At 55.9% G+C, this 15,142-nt stretch overlaps 4 pseudogenes; all 4 read right to left on the bottom strand.

The window, feature by feature from the left end:
* Positions 1-2,581: 2,581 nt before the first annotated feature.
* On the bottom strand, positions 2,582-2,701 carry LOC129640919 (uncharacterized; annotated as a pseudogene).
* A 3,282-nt stretch (positions 2,702-5,983) lies between these two features.
* LOC129640918 (uncharacterized) lies at positions 5,984-6,103 on the bottom strand (annotated as a pseudogene).
* A 3,282-nt stretch (positions 6,104-9,385) lies between these two features.
* LOC129640917 (uncharacterized) lies at positions 9,386-9,505 on the bottom strand (annotated as a pseudogene).
* A 3,285-nt stretch (positions 9,506-12,790) lies between these two features.
* LOC129640916 (uncharacterized) lies at positions 12,791-12,910 on the bottom strand (annotated as a pseudogene).
* Between the last annotated feature and the right edge of the window lie 2,232 nt (positions 12,911-15,142).

The raw sequence follows: 15,142 nt of genomic DNA, 5'->3' as shown, positions 1-15,142 counted from the left end.
ACAGACAGACACACACACACACACACACACACACACACACACGAGTGTGGTCTTTGGAAATACTTCTGTTCGTAGTTGCTGGGTTGAGCCCAACTCTTATAGGACCCATGGAGTGCGGCCCATCAGGCTCCTCTGTCCGTGGCATTTCCCAGGCGAGAATACTGGAGTGGGTTGCCATTACCTTCTCCAGGGGATCTTCCCGACCCAGGGATCAAACCCGAGTCTCCTGCGGGCGGATGCCTTGCCATCTGAACCAGCACATTGCGAATTCCCTAGGCAAAATACAAAGAAAAGAGCTCGTGTGCTACTAAGTGGAAAGGTGATTGAAGAAACAGAAGGTGTCCTTTGTTGGTATCTTGGAATCTTTCTTTAGTTTTCGTTGATTTTTACTCTTAAGGCTACTTGAACAAGGCAAGAGAGAAACCCCAGAACTGAAAAGCAATTGACTTTTTTGAAAGAAACCTGTGCAGGTTAAGCACTCTTCGTTTTTGAGAGATGGTGAAATGCAAAATCTTGATTCAACACATATGACTTTGGTGAACTTTATTTCAAATCTCCATGATGAACCCCTAAGGCGTCCAGGAAGAAAGGAGTAGAGCGGGAGACAAAAAGAGCAACCTTTCCCCTTGGCGCCATCCCAACCAGCTGCTTAGTTCCTTCATCTCATGGACTACCATCTGGGCTTATCTGGTTTGTCTGATTCTTGTTTCGGGGCCCGTTTCTAGTCACAAGGCTGTCAAGAGTGGGGGGTGGGGTGGGGGGTGGGGGAAGCCCTTCTTTCCATTCCACATGAGACCCAGTGGACAATCCAGGCCCTGGCCACTGCATAGAGCGTGCAGCAACAATATCAACGGTGATGCTGGTTAACAACGCATATTCCTGGAATCCACTCCGTTGCCTACTGAGTGTGTGCGGTGGTGGTCTGGAACCTATACCTGGAAGCTTTCTTGATGGTTGCAAATGACACCAAAGTCCGAGGACGATGGAAGATCTTCACGTTTCTGCAAGAGCCACACACCTCCAGAAGGAACCGCAAGACTTGCCTGACATGGTCAAGGTCTAAGTATTGGACTACACGTCGGAAGGTCTCCACCTTTGCTATGGAAGTCAAACGATCTTTCTTGGAAATGAAAATGGATCACACTGAACGTTCACATTCTTCTAGAGCATTTGAAAAGCCCTAAACTGTAGAAATCTGCTGTACGAGTTCCTTGAAAGCAAGAACCCATACTGATGGATATGTCTTAATGCCTTAGATTGTGCCTTGAATATAGCGTACACATGAACCCAGGAAAGGAAAGAATGGAATCGCCAAATACACAAAGAGATCAAAAGTGCCGAGCCAAGTGACACCTTGAGGCTTCCAAGAACTTTTCTGTCTTTCACACGCTAAGTAAATCCTGAGCACCTACGATGAGCTGGGAGGCATGTAATAAGTTTCTGGAACTAGGAGGCGGAGAGAAGCAGACACAGAGTTCCTGCTTTCACTGAGACGAATCTAATGATACATCACAGGCAGATCCTTGGAGAACTTGTCGAGGGGCCTCTACCCTCACCAAAACCTGGGTGTCAGGGAAGGCTTTTCAGAGTAACCATTGCGTTGAGGTCCATAGGTGGAACCTACGTAAACCAGGGTTGAGATGCAGGAAGAATTTCAGGCAGGGAAAACAGCATCCTGGAAGTCTAGGTGACCAGGGAAACTTAGGACGTTCAAGAAATGAAAATGCCCTATGGGATGGAAGCCAAAGAGTGCAGAGGGCATTCCAGGGAAAAGACATCCGAGAAGAACGTGAGGAGCAGGCATGAAGGGAATTGGTCGTATCTTCAATATGATGGGAAAATACAAGAGCCGTTGGAGCAGGATGGTGACAGAATTGCATCTGCATTTCCAAACGGTCATCTTGCTCCACGTCACTAATGATTGGAGAGACTCAACTCCAAACGCCAAGGAGGGACCACTTCGCCCGAGTCCGATTGGGCCTCATTGCAATGTCTGTCCATAGCAGATGCTGGAGAAGCTGTGGAGCAAAGGGAACTCTCCTCCACGCTGAGTAGGAATGGGAGTTGGTACAGCCGGGATGGAAAAGAGTATGGAGGTTCGCGAAGGAACTAAACGTAGAAGTAGCCTATGGTTCAGCAGTCCCACTCCCAGGCATAGATCCACCCCCAGTACAAGCCAACAAGCTAGATGCCCCGTTTGGGCACATCGATCTGTGCGCGCGCTCGCATGCGCATGCGCGATCGCCTGCGAGGCTGGGGGTGGGGCGGGGGCTGGGGCTCTGGCTGGAGTCGGTGCAAGCCCCGGGATTGCCTGAGGCAAGCCAAAGGAGCCCCAGAGGGAGACGGGACGGCCGGTCCGGTCGTCTGGTTTCCTGAAAGCCGAATGCGAATGCGGAGGGGCTCGCGGGCCGCGGGGAGGCAACCCAGGTCTGCAGCGGGAGTCGGGGCCCCGGCCACCCACTCACTCCCCCCGCCCCGGGAGGGGCTGGGGCTGCGGGGGTGGCGGGGGGGCGAGGGGGGTGTGGGTCCAAGAATTGGGACGCGGGGCGGGGGCTAAAGGACCTCTTCTGGTAGGCAAAAAAGCCTCCAGCACCCGGAATTCCCAGGTGGTCTCCCATCCAAGATACTGAACAGGCCCGACCCTGCTTAGCTTCCGAGATCAGACGAGATCGGGCGCCTTCAGACCGATAGGGCCGGAGACGGCCGCGGCCGCCGCGGGGCGCCCTAAGAGCCTTGCGCTTCGCCTCCCTTTCGCTCTGACCTGCAGGTCGGGCCAACGGGCCGCCCCTCTCCTCCGGGGGCCGTGCTGTACTTGAGCCGCACGACCCGCGACCGCACTCCAGCCTGCTGACGCCGGCCCGGCCCCCGAACACCGCCAACACCAGACCAGCAACCGCCTGGCCGGGCCCGGGGGCCCGATGGGCTTCCAGGACCCCCCAGTGACCGGGAGGGCGTGCGTGCGTGCGCGCGGGGCCTGGGGGGTGGGCTGAGGGGTGCGGAGGTCTCGGCGCCCTCCCACCCCCGGCCACTCCAGACCCGGCCGCGCTGGCTGAGCGGGGCCTCCCCCCACCTCCCCCCCCCATCCCGTTCGCTGCTCAGGGCCGCGCGACCCCGGAGGTGTCGGTCTTCGGGGCCCGCCGCCTCCCGATCCCCGCGGCCCGGGGGCCTCTGAACCTCCTGCGGGCCTAGGCGCAGCGAATCTTGAGCGCCCAACTTGCCCGGCACCTGCCCGCTGCCCAAACCCACCGGGAGCCACGGAGGCGCGGTCGACCGGAGCGCCTCAGCCCCGCCCCTTTGCCCTACCGAGGCGCCCCCCTTGTCCCCACGCCGCCCGCCAAGCACCCGACCTTCCTGAGAGAGCAGACGAACCACAGGCAGGCACACAGACATACAGACAGACAGACAGACACACACACACACACACACACACACACACACACACACGAGTGTGGTCTTTGGAAATACTTCTGTTCGTAGTTGCTGGGTTGAGCCCAACTCTTATAGGACCCATGGAGTGCGGCCCATCAGGCTCCTCTGTCCGTGGCATTTCCCAGGCGAGAATACTGGAGTGGGTTGCCATTACCTTCTCCAGGGGATCTTCCCGACCCAGGGATCAAACCCGAGTCTCCTGCGGGCGGATGCCTTGCCATCTGAACCAGCACATTGCGAATTCCCTAGGCAAAATACAAAGAAAAGAGCTCGTGTGCTACTAAGTGGAAAGGTGATTGAAGAAACAGAAGGTGTCCTTTGTTGGTATCTTGGAATCTTTCTTTAGTTTTCGTTGATTTTTACTCTTAAGGCTACTTGAACAAGGCAAGAGAGAAACCCCAGAACTGAAAAGCAATTGACTTTTTTGAAAGAAACCTGTGCAGGTTAAGCACTCTTCGTTTTTGAGAGATGGTGAAATGCAAAATCTTGATTCAACACATATGACTTTGGTGAACTTTATTTCAAATCTCCATGATGAACCCCTAAGGCGTCCAGGAAGAAAGGAGTAGAGCGGGAGACAAAAAGAGCAACCTTTCCCCTTGGCGCCATCCCAACCAGCTGCTTAGTTCCTTCATCTCATGGACTACCATCTGGGCTTATCTGGTTTGTCTGATTCTTGTTTCGGGGCCCGTTTCTAGTCACAAGGCTGTCAAGAGTGGGGGGTGGGGTGGGGGGTGGGGGAAGCCCTTCTTTCCATTCCACATGAGACCCAGTGGACAATCCAGGCCCTGGCCACTGCATAGAGCGTGCAGCAACAATATCAACGGTGATGCTGGTTAACAACGCATATTCCTGGAATCCACTCCGTTGCCTACTGAGTGTGTGCGGTGGTGGTCTGGAACCTATACCTGGAAGCTTTCTTGATGGTTGCAAATGACACCAAAGTCCGAGGACGATGGAAGATCTTCACGTTTCTGCAAGAGCCACACACCTCCAGAAGGAACCGCAAGACTTGCCTGACATGGTCAAGGTCTAAGTATTGGACTACACGTCGGAAGGTCTCCACCTTTGCTATGGAAGTCAAACGATCTTTCTTGGAAATGAAAATGGATCACACTGAACGTTCACATTCTTCTAGAGCATTTGAAAAGCCCTAAACTGTAGAAATCTGCTGTACGAGTTCCTTGAAAGCAAGAACCCATACTGATGGATATGTCTTAATGCCTTAGATTGTGCCTTGAATATAGCGTACACATGAACCCAGGAAAGGAAAGAATGGAATCGCCAAATACACAAAGAGATCAAAAGTGCCGAGCCAAGTGACACCTTGAGGCTTCCAAGAACTTTTCTGTCTTTCACACGCTAAGTAAATCCTGAGCACCTACGATGAGCTGGGAGGCATGTAATAAGTTTCTGGAACTAGGAGGCGGAGAGAAGCAGACACAGAGTTCCTGCTTTCACTGAGACGAATCTAATGATACATCACAGGCAGATCCTTGGAGAACTTGTCGAGGGGCCTCTACCCTCACCAAAACCTGGGTGTCAGGGAAGGCTTTTCAGAGTAACCATTGCGTTGAGGTCCATAGGTGGAACCTACGTAAACCAGGGTTGAGATGCAGGAAGAATTTCAGGCAGGGAAAACAGCATCCTGGAAGTCTAGGTGACCAGGGAAACTTAGGACGTTCAAGAAATGAAAATGCCCTATGGGATGGAAGCCAAAGAGTGCAGAGGGCATTCCAGGGAAAAGACATCCGAGAAGAACGTGAGGAGCAGGCATGAAGGGAATTGGTCGTATCTTCAATATGATGGGAAAATACAAGAGCCGTTGGAGCAGGATGGTGACAGAATTGCATCTGCATTTCCAAACGGTCATCTTGCTCCACGTCACTAATGATTGGAGAGACTCAACTCCAAACGCCAAGGAGGGACCACTTCGCCCGAGTCCGATTGGGCCTCATTGCAATGTCTGTCCATAGCAGATGCTGGAGAAGCTGTGGAGCAAAGGGAACTCTCCTCCACGCTGAGTAGGAATGGGAGTTGGTACAGCCGGGATGGAAAAGAGTATGGAGGTTCGCGAAGGAACTAAACGTAGAAGTAGCCTATGGTTCAGCAGTCCCACTCCCAGGCATAGATCCACCCCCAGTACAAGCCAACAAGCTAGATGCCCCGTTTGGGCACATCGATCTGTGCGCGCGCTCGCATGCGCATGCGCGATCGCCTGCGAGGCTGGGGGTGGGGCGGGGGCTGGGGCTCTGGCTGGAGTCGGTGCAAGCCCCGGGATTGCCTGAGGCAAGCCAAAGGAGCCCCAGAGGGAGACGGGACGGCCGGTCCGGTCGTCTGGTTTCCTGAAAGCCGAATGCGAATGCGGAGGGGCTCGCGGGCCGCGGGGAGGCAACCCAGGTCTGCAGCGGGAGTCGGGGCCCCGGCCACCCACTCACTCCCCCCGCCCCGGGAGGGGCTGGGGCTGCGGGGGTGGCGGGGGGGCGAGGGGGGTGTGGGTCCAAGAATTGGGACGCGGGGCGGGGGCTAAAGGACCTCTTCTGGTAGGCAAAAAAGCCTCCAGCACCCGGAATTCCCAGGTGGTCTCCCATCCAAGATACTGAACAGGCCCGACCCTGCTTAGCTTCCGAGATCAGACGAGATCGGGCGCCTTCAGACCGATAGGGCCGGAGACGGCCGCGGCCGCCGCGGGGCGCCCTAAGAGCCTTGCGCTTCGCCTCCCTTTCGCTCTGACCTGCAGGTCGGGCCAACGGGCCGCCCCTCTCCTCCGGGGGCCGTGCTGTACTTGAGCCGCACGACCCGCGACCGCACTCCAGCCTGCTGACGCCGGCCCGGCCCCCGAACACCGCCAACACCAGACCAGCAACCGCCTGGCCGGGCCCGGGGGCCCGATGGGCTTCCAGGACCCCCCAGTGACCGGGAGGGCGTGCGTGCGTGCGCGCGGGGCCTGGGGGGTGGGCTGAGGGGTGCGGAGGTCTCGGCGCCCTCCCACCCCCGGCCACTCCAGACCCGGCCGCGCTGGCTGAGCGGGGCCTCCCCCCACCTCCCCCCCCCATCCCGTTCGCTGCTCAGGGCCGCGCGACCCCGGAGGTGTCGGTCTTCGGGGCCCGCCGCCTCCCGATCCCCGCGGCCCGGGGGCCTCTGAACCTCCTGCGGGCCTAGGCGCAGCGAATCTTGAGCGCCCAACTTGCCCGGCACCTGCCCGCTGCCCAAACCCACCGGGAGCCACGGAGGCGCGGTCGACCGGAGCGCCTCAGCCCCGCCCCTTTGCCCTACCGAGGCGCCCCCCTTGTCCCCACGCCGCCCGCCAAGCACCCGACCTTCCTGAGAGAGCAGACGAACCACAGGCAGGCACACAGACATACAGACAGACAGACAGACACACACACACACACACACACACACACACACACACACGAGTGTGGTCTTTGGAAATACTTCTGTTCGTAGTTGCTGGGTTGAGCCCAACTCTTATAGGACCCATGGAGTGCGGCCCATCAGGCTCCTCTGTCCGTGGCATTTCCCAGGCGAGAATACTGGAGTGGGTTGCCATTACCTTCTCCAGGGGATCTTCCCGACCCAGGGATCAAACCCGAGTCTCCTGCGGGCGGATGCCTTGCCATCTGAACCAGCACATTGCGAATTCCCTAGGCAAAATACAAAGAAAAGAGCTCGTGTGCTACTAAGTGGAAAGGTGATTGAAGAAACAGAAGGTGTCCTTTGTTGGTATCTTGGAATCTTTCTTTAGTTTTCGTTGATTTTTACTCTTAAGGCTACTTGAACAAGGCAAGAGAGAAACCCCAGAACTGAAAAGCAATTGACTTTTTTGAAAGAAACCTGTGCAGGTTAAGCACTCTTCGTTTTTGAGAGATGGTGAAATGCAAAATCTTGATTCAACACATATGACTTTGGTGAACTTTATTTCAAATCTCCATGATGAACCCCTAAGGCGTCCAGGAAGAAAGGAGTAGAGCGGGAGACAAAAAGAGCAACCTTTCCCCTTGGCGCCATCCCAACCAGCTGCTTAGTTCCTTCATCTCATGGACTACCATCTGGGCTTATCTGGTTTGTCTGATTCTTGTTTCGGGGCCCGTTTCTAGTCACAAGGCTGTCAAGAGTGGGGGGTGGGGTGGGGGGTGGGGGAAGCCCTTCTTTCCATTCCACATGAGACCCAGTGGACAATCCAGGCCCTGGCCACTGCATAGAGCGTGCAGCAACAATATCAACGGTGATGCTGGTTAACAACGCATATTCCTGGAATCCACTCCGTTGCCTACTGAGTGTGTGCGGTGGTGGTCTGGAACCTATACCTGGAAGCTTTCTTGATGGTTGCAAATGACACCAAAGTCCGAGGACGATGGAAGATCTTCACGTTTCTGCAAGAGCCACACACCTCCAGAAGGAACCGCAAGACTTGCCTGACATGGTCAAGGTCTAAGTATTGGACTACACGTCGGAAGGTCTCCACCTTTGCTATGGAAGTCAAACGATCTTTCTTGGAAATGAAAATGGATCACACTGAACGTTCACATTCTTCTAGAGCATTTGAAAAGCCCTAAACTGTAGAAATCTGCTGTACGAGTTCCTTGAAAGCAAGAACCCATACTGATGGATATGTCTTAATGCCTTAGATTGTGCCTTGAATATAGCGTACACATGAACCCAGGAAAGGAAAGAATGGAATCGCCAAATACACAAAGAGATCAAAAGTGCCGAGCCAAGTGACACCTTGAGGCTTCCAAGAACTTTTCTGTCTTTCACACGCTAAGTAAATCCTGAGCACCTACGATGAGCTGGGAGGCATGTAATAAGTTTCTGGAACTAGGAGGCGGAGAGAAGCAGACACAGAGTTCCTGCTTTCACTGAGACGAATCTAATGATACATCACAGGCAGATCCTTGGAGAACTTGTCGAGGGGCCTCTACCCTCACCAAAACCTGGGTGTCAGGGAAGGCTTTTCAGAGTAACCATTGCGTTGAGGTCCATAGGTGGAACCTACGTAAACCAGGGTTGAGATGCAGGAAGAATTTCAGGCAGGGAAAACAGCATCCTGGAAGTCTAGGTGACCAGGGAAACTTAGGACGTTCAAGAAATGAAAATGCCCTATGGGATGGAAGCCAAAGAGTGCAGAGGGCATTCCAGGGAAAAGACATCCGAGAAGAACGTGAGGAGCAGGCATGAAGGGAATTGGTCGTATCTTCAATATGATGGGAAAATACAAGAGCCGTTGGAGCAGGATGGTGACAGAATTGCATCTGCATTTCCAAACGGTCATCTTGCTCCACGTCACTAATGATTGGAGAGACTCAACTCCAAACGCCAAGGAGGGACCACTTCGCCCGAGTCCGATTGGGCCTCATTGCAATGTCTGTCCATAGCAGATGCTGGAGAAGCTGTGGAGCAAAGGGAACTCTCCTCCACGCTGAGTAGGAATGGGAGTTGGTACAGCCGGGATGGAAAAGAGTATGGAGGTTCGCGAAGGAACTAAACGTAGAAGTAGCCTATGGTTCAGCAGTCCCACTCCCAGGCATAGATCCACCCCCAGTACAAGCCAACAAGCTAGATGCCCCGTTTGGGCACATCGATCTGTGCGCGCGCTCGCATGCGCATGCGCGATCGCCTGCGAGGCTGGGGGTGGGGCGGGGGCTGGGGCTCTGGCTGGAGTCGGTGCAAGCCCCGGGATTGCCTGAGGCAAGCCAAAGGAGCCCCAGAGCGAGACGGGACGGCCGGTCCGGTCGTCTGGTTTCCTGAAAGCCGAATGCGAATGCGGAGGGGCTCGCGGGCCGCGGGGAGGCAACCCAGGTCTGCAGCGGGAGTCGGGGCCCCGGCCACCCACTCACTCCCCCCGCCCCGGGAGGGGCTGGGGCTGCGGGGGTGGCGGGGGGGCGAGGGGGGTGTGGGTCCAAGAATTGGGACGCGGGGCGGGGGCTAAAGGACCTCTTCTGGTAGGCAAAAAAGCCTCCAGCACCCGGAATTCCCAGGTGGTCTCCCATCCAAGATACTGAACAGGCCCGACCCTGCTTAGCTTCCGAGATCAGACGAGATCGGGCGCCTTCAGACCGATAGGGCCGGAGACGGCCGCGGCCGCCGCGGGGCGCCCTAAGAGCCTTGCGCTTCGCCTCCCTTTCGCTCTGACCTGCAGGTCGGGCCAACGGGCCGCCCCTCTCCTCCGGGGGCCGTGCTGTACTTGAGCCGCACGACCCGCGACCGCACTCCAGCCTGCTGACGCCGGCCCGGCCCCCGAACACCGCCAACACCAGACCAGCAACCGCCTGGCCGGGCCCGGGGGCCCGATGGGCTTCCAGGACCCCCCAGTGACCGGGAGGGCGTGCGTGCGTGCGCGCGGGGCCTGGGGGGTGGGCTGAGGGGTGCGGAGGTCTCGGCGCCCTCCCACCCCCGGCCACTCCAGACCCGGCCGCGCTGGCTGAGCGGGGCCTCCCCCCACCTCCCCCCCCCCATCCCGTTCGCTGCTCAGGGCCGCGCGACCCCGGAGGTGTCGGTCTTCGGGGCCCGCCGCCTCCCGATCCCCGCGGCCCGGGGGCCTCTGAACCTCCTGCGGGCCTAGGCGCAGCGAATCTTGAGCGCCCAACTTGCCCGGCACCTGCCCGCTGCCCAAACCCACCGGGAGCCACGGAGGCGCGGTCGACCGGAGCGCCTCAGCCCCGCCCCTTTGCCCTACCGAGGCGCCCCCCTTGTCCCCACGCCGCCCGCCAAGCACCCGACCTTCCTGAGAGAGCAGACGAACCACAGGCAGGCACACAGACATACAGACAGACAGACAGACAGACACACACACACACACACACACACACACACACACACGAGTGTGGTCTTTGGAAATACTTCTGTTCGTAGTTGCTGGGTTGAGCCCAACTCTTATAGGACCCATGGAGTGCGGCCCATCAGGCTCCTCTGTCCGTGGCATTTCCCAGGCGAGAATACTGGAGTGGGTTGCCATTACCTTCTCCAGGGGATCTTCCCGACCCAGGGATCAAACCCGAGTCTCCTGCGGGCGGATGCCTTGCCATCTGAACCAGCACATTGCGAATTCCCTAGGCAAAATACAAAGAAAAGAGCTCGTGTGCTACTAAGTGGAAAGGTGATTGAAGAAACAGAAGGTGTCCTTTGTTGGTATCTTGGAATCTTTCTTTAGTTTTCGTTGATTTTTACTCTTAAGGCTACTTGAACAAGGCAAGAGAGAAACCCCAGAACTGAAAAGCAATTGACTTTTTTGAAAGAAACCTGTGCAGGTTAAGCACTCTTCGTTTTTGAGAGATGGTGAAATGCAAAATCTTGATTCAACACATATGACTTTGGTGAACTTTATTTCAAATCTCCATGATGAACCCCTAAGGCGTCCAGGAAGAAAGGAGTAGAGCGGGAGACAAAAAGAGCAACCTTTCCCCTTGGCGCCATCCCAACCAGCTGCTTAGTTCCTTCATCTCATGGACTACCATCTGGGCTTATCTGGTTTGTCTGATTCTTGTTTCGGGGCCCGTTTCTAGTCACAAGGCTGTCAAGAGTGGGGGGTGGGGTGGGGGGTGGGGGAAGCCCTTCTTTCCATTCCACATGAGACCCAGTGGACAATCCAGGCCCTGGCCACTGCATAGAGCGTGCAGCAACAATATCAACGGTGATGCTGGTTAACAACGCATATTCCTGGAATCCACTCCGTTGCCTACTGAGTGTGTGCGGTGGTGGTCTGGAACCTATACCTGGAAGCTTTCTTGATGGTTGCAAATGACACCAAAGTCCGAGGACGATGGAAGATCTTCACGTTTCTGCAAGAGCCACACACCTCCAGAAGGAACCGCAAGACTTGCCTGACATGGTCAAGGTCTAAGTATTGGACTACACGTCGGAAGGTCTCCACCTTTGCTATGGAAGTCAAACGATCTTTCTTGGAAATGAAAATGGATCACACTGAACGTTCACATTCTTCTAGAGCATTTGAAAAGCCCTAAACTGTAGAAATCTGCTGTACGAGTTCCTTGAAAGCAAGAACCCATACTGATGGATATGTCTTAATGCCTTAGATTGTGCCTTGAATATAGCGTACACATGAACCCAGGAAAGGAAAGAATGGAATCGCCAAATACACAAAGAGATCAAAAGTGCCGAGCCAAGTGACACCTTGAGGCTTCCAAGAACTTTTCTGTCTTTCACACGCTAAGTAAATCCTGAGCACCTACGATGAGCTGGGAGGCATGTAATAAGTTTCTGGAACTAGGAGGCGGAGAGAAGCAGACACAGAGTTCCTGCTTTCACTGAGACGAATCTAATGATACATCACAGGCAGATCCTTGGAGAACTTGTCGAGGGGCCTCTACCCTCACCAAAACCTGGGTGTCAGGGAAGGCTTTTCAGAGTAACCATTGCGTTGAGGTCCATAGGTGGAACCTACGTAAACCAGGGTTGAGATGCAGGAAGAATTTCAGGCAGGGAAAACAGCATCCTGGAAGTCTAGGTGACCAGGGAAACTTAGGACGTTCAAGAAATGAAAATGCCCTATGGGATGGAAGCCAAAGAGTGCAGAGGGCATTCCAGGGAAAAGACATCCGAGAAGAACGTGAGGAGCAGGCATGAAGGGAATTGGTCGTATCTTCAATATGATGGGAAAATACAAGAGCCGTTGGAGCAGGATGGTGACAGAATTGCATCTGCATTTCCAAACGGTCATCTTGCTCCACGTCACTAATGATTGGAGAGACTCAACTCCAAACGCCAAGGAGGGACCACTTCGCCCGAGTCCGATTGGGCCTCATTGCAATGTCTGTCCATAGCAGATGCTGGAGAAGCTGTGGAGCAAAGGGAACTCTCCTCCACGCTGAGTAGGAATGGGAGTTGGTACAGCCGGGATGGAAAAGAGTATGGAGGTTCGCGAAGGAACTAAACGTAGAAGTAGCCTATGGTTCAGCAGTCCCACTCCCAGGCATAGATCCACCCCCAGTACAAGCCAACAAGCTAGATGCCCCGTTTGGGCACATCGATCTGTGCGCGCGCTCGCATGCGCATGCGCGATCGCCTGCGAGGCTGGGGGTGGGGCGGGGGCTGGGGCTCTGGCTGGAGTCGGTGCAAGCCCCGGGATTGCCTGAGGCAAGCCAAAGGAGCCCCAGAGCGAGACGGGACGGCCGGTCCGGTCGTCTGGTTTCCTGAAAGCCGAATGCGAATGCGGAGGGGCTCGCGGGCCGCGGGGAGGCAACCCAGGTCTGCAGCGGGAGTCGGGGCCCCGGCCACCCACTCACTCCCCCCGCCCCGGGAGGGGCTGGGGCTGCGGGGGTGGCGGGGGGGCGAGGGGGGTGTGGGTCCAAGAATTGGGACGCGGGGCGGGGGCTAAAGGACCTCTTCTGGTAGGCAAAAAAGCCTCCAGCACCCGGAATTCCCAGGTGGTCTCCCATCCAAGATACTGAACAGGCCCGACCCTGCTTAGCTTCCGAGATCAGACGAGATCGGGCGCCTTCAGACCGATAGGGCCGGAGACGGCCGCGGCCGCCGCGGGGCGCCCTAAGAGCCTTGCGCTTCGCCTCCCTTTCGCTCTGACCTGCAGGTCGGGCCAACGGGCCGCCCCTCTCCTCCGGGGGCCGTGCTGTACTTGAGCCGCACGACCCGCGACCGCACTCCAGCCTGCTGACGCCGGCCCGGCCCCCGAACACCGCCAACACCAGACCAGCAACCGCCTGGCCGGGCCCGGGGGCCCGATGGGCTTCCAGGACCCCCCAGTGACCGGGAGGGCGTGCGTGCGTGCGCGCGGGGCCTGGGGGGTGGGCTGAGGGGTGCGGAGGTCTCGGCGCCCTCCCACCCCCGGCCACTCCAGACCCGGCCGCGCTGGCTGAGCGGGGCCTCCCCCCACCTCCCCCCCCCATCCCGTTCGCTGCTCAGGGCCGCGCGACCCCGGAGGTGTCGGTCTTCGGGGCCCGCCGCCTCCCGATCCCCGCGGCCCGGGGGCCTCTGAACCTCCTGCGGGCCTAGGCGCAGCGAATCTTGAGCGCCCAACTTGCCCGGCACCTGCCCGCTGCCCAAACCCACCGGGAGCCACGGAGGCGCGGTCGACCGGAGCGCCTCAGCCCCGCCCCTTTGCCCTACCGAGGCGCCCCCCTTGTCCCCACGCCGCCCGCCAAGCACCCGACCTTCCTGAGAGAGCAGACGAACCACAGGCAGGCACACAGACAGACAGACAGACACACACACACACACACACACACACACACACACACACACGAGTGTGGTCTTTGGAAATACTTCTGTTCGTAGTTGCTGGGTTGAGCCCAACTCTTATAGGACCCATGGAGTGCGGCCCATCAGGCTCCTCTGTCCGTGGCATTTCCCAGGCGAGAATACTGGAGTGGGTTGCCATTACCTTCTCCAGGGGATCTTCCCGACCCAGGGATCAAACCCGAGTCTCCTGCGGGCGGATGCCTTGCCATCTGAACCAGCACATTGCGAATTCCCTAGGCAAAATACAAAGAAAAGAGCTCGTGTGCTACTAAGTGGAAAGGTGATTGAAGAAACAGAAGGTGTCCTTTGTTGGTATCTTGGAATCTTTCTTTAGTTTTCGTTGATTTTTACTCTTAAGGCTACTTGAACAAGGCAAGAGAGAAACCCCAGAACTGAAAAGCAATTGACTTTTTTGAAAGAAACCTGTGCAGGTTAAGCACTCTTCGTTTTTGAGAGATGGTGAAATGCAAAATCTTGATTCAACACATATGACTTTGGTGAACTTTATTTCAAATCTCCATGATGAACCCCTAAGGCGTCCAGGAAGAAAGGAGTAGAGCGGGAGACAAAAAGAGCAACCTTTCCCCTTGGCGCCATCCCAACCAGCTGCTTAGTTCCTTCATCTCATGGACTACCATCTGGGCTTATCTGGTTTGTCTGATTCTTGTTTCGGGGCCCGTTTCTAGTCACAAGGCTGTCAAGAGTGGGGGGTGGGGTGGGGGGTGGGGGAAGCCCTTCTTTCCATTCCACATGAGACCCAGTGGACAATCCAGGCCCTGGCCACTGCATAGAGCGTGCAGCAACAATATCAACGGTGATGCTGGTTAACAACGCATATTCCTGGAATCCACTCCGTTGCCTACTGAGTGTGTGCGGTGGTGGTCTGGAACCTATACCTGGAAGCTTTCTTGATGGTTGCAAATGACACCAAAGTCCGAGGACGATGGAAGATCTTCACGTTTCTGCAAGAGCCACACACCTCCAGAAGGAACCGCAAGACTTGCCTGACATGGTCAAGGTCTAAGTATTGGACTACACGTCGGAAGGTCTCCACCTTTGCTATGGAAGTCAAACGATCTTTCTTGGAAATGAAAATGGATCACACTGAACGTTCACATTCTTCTAGAGCATTTGAAAAGCCCTAAACTGTAGAAATCTGCTGTACGAGTTCCTTGAAAGCAAGAACCCATACTGATGGATATGTCTTAATGCCTTAGATTGTGCCTTGAATATAGCGTACACATGAACCCAGGAAAGGAAAGAATGGAATCGCCAAATACACAAAGAGATCAAAAGTGCCGAGCCAAGTGACACCTTGAGGCTTCCAAGAACTTTTCTGTCTTTCACACGCTAAGTAAATCCTGAGCACCTACGATGAGCTGGGAGGCATGTAATAAGTTTCTGGAACTAGGAGGCGGAGAGAAGCAGACACAGAGTTCCTGCTTTCACTGAGACGAATCTAATGATACATCACAGGCAGATCCTTGGAGAACTTGTC

This window comes from Bubalus kerabau, unplaced genomic scaffold, assembly GCF_029407905.1.
Source record: "Bubalus kerabau isolate K-KA32 ecotype Philippines breed swamp buffalo unplaced genomic scaffold, PCC_UOA_SB_1v2 scaffold_54, whole genome shotgun sequence".
Classification (NCBI taxonomy): domain Eukaryota; kingdom Metazoa; phylum Chordata; class Mammalia; order Artiodactyla; family Bovidae; genus Bubalus; species Bubalus kerabau.
Note: the sequence above shows the minus strand (reverse complement) of the source record. Positions and strands in the feature narration are given on the sequence as shown.